The 5,571-nt window shown below is 37.7% G+C and overlaps 1 pseudogene; it reads left to right on the top strand.

The window, feature by feature from the left end:
* The first annotated feature begins 3,025 nt into the window (after positions 1-3,025).
* Positions 3,026-3,126, top strand: LOC139034925 (small nucleolar RNA SNORA70; annotated as a pseudogene).
* The last annotated feature ends 2,445 nt before the right edge of the window (positions 3,127-5,571 follow it).

Here is a 5,571-nt window from a genome sequence, read left to right as displayed (position 1 = left end):
AGTAAAAATACCCTGAAATACGTATATAAATACTAGTGGTGGTCATCTCAGAGTGGTCAGATTAGGGATTATCGTAAATTTCTTTAGTGTATCTTTTACATTTTTCTACAATAAATGTGTTTCTAATTGAAGTGTAGTTGCTTTATCATGTGACAGTTTTTGCTGTAGAACGAGGTGAACCAGCTGTGTGTACACAAGCATTTCTTCCCTCTCGGCCCTCCCGCCCACCCGCTCCGCACCCAGCCCCTCCAGGTCCCCGCAGAGCCCCGCGCTGAACACCGCGCGCTGTGTTGCTGGTTCCTTGCTGTTTTATCCCACAAGGGGTGAAAGTGGACCCTTTAGTGATAACAAGGACCTTTGTCAAACACCCATGCCCGTTCATCTTCATGCATAGATGAAGCAGAATGATGTCACGATGTTTCAACGAGTCCTTAGATGCAACATGCATGTCTGTCTCCATGATGTTACAGTTGAGTGTCACTCAGTCTGTACATGGTAAGGGAAATTCTGTCCTGAAAGTTTTTATAGTTAGGTGAATTTCTGAATTTCTCCTATAAAACAAAAGTTGGTTGAAATTCATTAGAACTTATCTACCACTTGCTATATATAAAGTATATACATATATATATGTTTATATATATAGTTAGTTTTAGGTATGATATTTTTTAATAATTCACTTTGTTTTGATAATTATACAAATAAATAAGGGTTCAGTCCCTGGGTTGGGATGATCCTCTGGAGGAAGACATGGCAATCCACTCCAAAATTCTTGCCTGGAGAATCATATGGACAGAAGAGCCAGGTAACCTACTGTCCATAGGGTAGAAAAGAGTCAGACACAAATGAAGTGACTTAATACACATGCATGCATAAATGAAAAAATATATACCTTCTGCGTTTGTCCTTATAGGTGCTGCTTCAGTTAAATAGCATTCCCTTCTATCACCCATGAATTAACCTGGAAGACTTGGCCAAAGATTTTTCTGCCTTATTTTTCCTGATTTTGTTTAGATTGAAAATTTCATGGTTTCTGCTTAGCATATAACTCATAAATAGCCATACATTTAGCTACTTTATTATATAAATGCAAAATTGTATTTTATATTGACTCTGAAATATGATTAGACCTATTTCCAATTCTCAGTAGATTTAAAAGAAAATTTACCTAATATCAAATTTTAAGTGGAATATTTTTGTCTACTTCCAAAGAAATTTTAGAAAAAGAAAAAATTTAAAATGATATGATTCTTTGTATTTTATCAGTTCCTTGTACATGAACATGAAGATTCAGTGATAGCTAAGACTGTTAAAATATTACTTCACTTTTGAGTAAGTAATCTGGGGAAGGGACATTTATCCAAAACGGCAGCCATAAGTCATCATTGTATTCTTTTGTAAGCAAAAAGTAGAAGCAGTACATAGTTTGTAACCAGCAGTTTCATCTTCTCTTCATGTTGTGGCAGATTAATACCAGCTTAGCCCAAACATCCAAAGTTACGCTGTTGGCAATGTAGCCATCTGTTTTTAATGAATATCTGGGGCCCATTTTTCAGTTAAGCTTCTCTTACTGTGTGTGTATGTTGCTTTTTCAGAGCTATCTGCATAATTGCTTAAAGATTTTACTACAAAATTAATATCCTCGCTGTGAACAAGGGAACAAGGCAAAAACGAGGATGACAGAGCCTGAGATGAGGTGAAAAGCAAATCCAATTTTTCCTTGCGCCATAGAAACCTCGTCAGGACTAGCTTTATCTGGTAATCCACATTTAAACTTTAACCTGTGGGGGGCTCTTTGTGTTAGATAATGTAAGCACAAAGGGAGGCTGAATCACTAATCAGATTAATCATATTTTCTAAGACTCAAAAGCTTCATTAAAAAGACCTGGTATCCAAGTTACAAATTTTTGCTAGTGGTAGTGGTGGAGGAGGAGTTTGTCATTAAAAAAAAAAAAATGTCATGGAAATGCTCAAATGTCTTCAACTTTTAATGATCCTATAGCAAGCAAGACTGAAGAACAATCTAATATCCTAATTTACAAAATCATACCTTCACAGAATTAGCCCATATTTTATTGCACTTTCTTCATATTTTAATAAAAGAAGGTACTATTGGATAAAGGCTTTCATTGCTACTATAGCTTCTTCATATTTTGAGCATATGTTGATATATTTGTATTGTAGGCACCTATAATTTATATTTATATAAGCAACGTTATAAATGCAGTATACATTATATATATAAAACAACTACCGACTGTCAGTTGATGACGTATTATTCTAAGTCATTTCTCAAAGCATTTTATAAAGTTGATTGTTCAATTGAGGAGGATATTTGGTGGAAATGGGGACCCTTCTGAGGAATAAAGGGGAAAGGAGAAAACTCATTGGCCCAGAATTTTATAAAATGTGAAGCAAAGAAATGCAGTCACAAATTTCTTTGGTTTGTTGAAAAAGAAGGAAGGAATAAAAATATGTCATTAAACTAAATCTTTGTAAGCAAAGCAAATCTTTAAAAAAATAAGCAAATGGGTTCTATGGTTGACAGTCTGTAGCATGACTAGGTAATTATGGGGAGAATGCAATCGCATGTGTAACTTCATGCACACCAAAATCTCCTCTTCAAAAACTCAGCCGTCACATTTTAAATCAACAAATGGTTTTTGGCATATGGTATGTTACACAAATGCTTCCTAGCAAAACTGCTTTGATAATCTTGGTGAAAGAGCATGCCTAGTAATCACTATTGAAAATTGTTTCATGCTACCTTTTGAAGATATCATGTAATTCTGATGTCTTATTAAGAGTATAAAAACATTGTATCAGTTCATTTTTCTCAGCACATCTTCAAGAGAGATCCATTTATAACATTATCTATTCATATCTGTGGAAGTCTCTATCTTAAAATGAGCTACGCAAAATTACTAATGAAAATACACAGGTCTTTATAACCAAGTTATTTGAGATGCGGAAACTCAACCAAATGAGATGACAATATATTGACAACAGAAAACAAACAAGGCTTTGTAAGCAGTTGAGCCAATCGTGCCCTTTCCCCCAGCGGGCTCCTTGGTGGTGTAGGCAGCCGGCTGCCTGGACAGGCTGCCCCAAGGGCCCGCGGAGACAGCTCTTTCCAGTGGACTTCCATGACGAACCGGCTGTCCCCAGCTGAGGCTCCAGATGAGTCTGTGTGGTACCTTTAGAAAGCCCCAGGGCCCAGTGGCCAAGGCCCACACGGACCAGGTCATCAAGTTCATCCACACCAAGCTGCAGATCAAGAGCCCGTGGCTGCGGTCCTCGGGGCCCTGCAAGCTCCCCGGCCCCCAGAGGGCCCGCGTCTCCAAGAAGGGGGGGTGTACCAAGTTTAGTGTGGATGAACTTGATCATGCTGGATGGCTGTGGGGTCAAACATATCCCTAATCATGGCCCTCGGATTCTTGCGAGCCGTGGCACTGTCCCCTTCTTAATCATGCCCACCAGTGAATCCTACTTTCCTGTCAAAAAAAAAAAACAACCAAGAAACAGAAGCAGTGCCAATAACTTTCTTAGCATATGATGAGGTTGGATATAATATTCAAATCACTGAATAGTTTAAACTGCACCACACAAGGTCCAGGCCTACTAACAAATCCGTAGGTTAAATGTCAGACGCAGCAGTTTCTGACTGAACCCTTGATAAGTCTGGTGCACGGGCTCTCAGTGTTTGACAATGCCAGAGTGATCTGAATTAGGGATATCTGCATGTACAGATCTTTGGATCTATTACTTATCATTCACAATAATAATAAAAGTATATTTCTAACTCATCCCCACTATTTCAACAGGGCCTCTTGCCATGATATACACATACCACCTTTAGAACCTGAGGCACAAGCGCCTTCCCATGGAGCTGGAATCTGCATGACTTGTATTTCGATACCTCTATCACAACAGATAAGTGAGATATTGAAAGTGCCCACCCTTAAAAACAATGGTATATAAATTTCATTTTTAGATTTTTTTTTCATTTATTTTTATTAGTTGGAGGCTAATTACTTTACAATATTGTAGTGGTTTTTGCCATACATTGACGTGAGTCAGCCATGGATCTACATGTGTTCCCCATCCCGATCCCCCCTCCTGCCTCCCTCCCCATCCCGTCCCTCTGGGTCTTCCCAGTGCACCAGGCCTGAGCACTTGTCTCATGCATCCAACCTGGGCTGGTGATCTGTTTCACCCTTGACAGTATACTTGTTTCAATGCAATTCTCTCAGAACATCCCACCCTCGCCTTCTCCCACAGAGTCTAAAAGTCTGTTCTGTACATCTGTGTCTCTTTTTCTGTTTTGCATATAGGGTTATCGTTACCATCTTTCTAAATTTCATATATATGTGTTAGTATACTGTAATGGTCTTTATCTTTCTGGCTTACTTCACTCTGTATAATGGGCTCCAGTTTCATCCATCTCATTAGAACTGATTCAAATGATTTTTAGATTTTTTAAATGCCTTTTACCTATGACTTTGAATTATAAAAACCTTCAAAAATTCACTATTACATTCATCCCATAAAGAAGTAGACTCTTTCAATATATAAGCACTTGCTTTACACAAATGTTTTGACCATTTCTCCTTAAAACAAAAACTTAAACAAATGAATACAAAACCATATACACATTCCAAAAGATAAAGATAAGAAGTCCTTATTCTTTTAAGTATCTAACATCTGAGATCTGGAGCAATTTTAACCTCTGATGAGCTTAAGTCAATGAAGGGCCATGAATAAAGGGCTGGTGACCTATTTATCAATTTATTGGGCAAACAGTTCTTCCAGAGCATCAGACCAGCTCTGCATTCTCATGTAAGTCAGATTAGCATCCTGGTTGTCGGGGTGTCATCTATGAGAGGGGAATATGACCTTAGTTCTCTGTAAGGCCACCCATTGTTTGAATATTCAGTGACACTAAATGTTGGATATGTATGAAGGTTGAAGAAAAGGTCTTCCTTATACAAATATAAATATTTAGAGGTTTCTAGAGGAATAAAGCAAGAAACATAACTGCCATAACTCAGGTTCAATTAATTGAATTATGTGGTCATGCTACCACACAAAGAAAATCAGAACTCTCAGAAGCCTAGTGGATGCAGAAAATAGAGGCAGCAATTTGAATTATTTGTTTTCCCTAAGCCTCAAGCTGTTCTCAAATTGGCAATTTTGCCTAAACTAGGCATTTATTTGATTGATTTTTTTTTTCTTTCTGTCCTGAATGAATCATGACAGTTTTTATCTGTGTCAGCATACCAACTCAGCCACAGAAACAGGAGGTGGGAGATTCCACTCCTGGGTGATCACAGTTCATGGGCCTCCAGTATGCAAAACATTTAGTGAGATTCAAAGAGTGGGCAGAAATACAGATAGTGTGCTTTGTTTTCAGATTGTTCTTGATTCAGTTCTCAAGACCATCTTTCAGGTAGAATGTTTTTATTCTTCCCCCAATGGAGGGGAAAAAAATCTTTACAATGTTTTAAATAAAAATAAAATGAACGCAAAACAAAATAACAAAAAACCTTACATGACTGCTTCTGAGTAAAAATA

The sequence above is a fragment of the Odocoileus virginianus genome, chromosome 4, assembly GCF_023699985.2.
Source record: "Odocoileus virginianus isolate 20LAN1187 ecotype Illinois chromosome 4, Ovbor_1.2, whole genome shotgun sequence".
Lineage (NCBI taxonomy): Eukaryota > Metazoa > Chordata > Mammalia > Artiodactyla > Cervidae > Odocoileus > Odocoileus virginianus.
The sequence above is the reverse complement of the archived record's forward strand: the minus strand, read 5'-3'. Positions and strand labels throughout refer to the sequence as shown.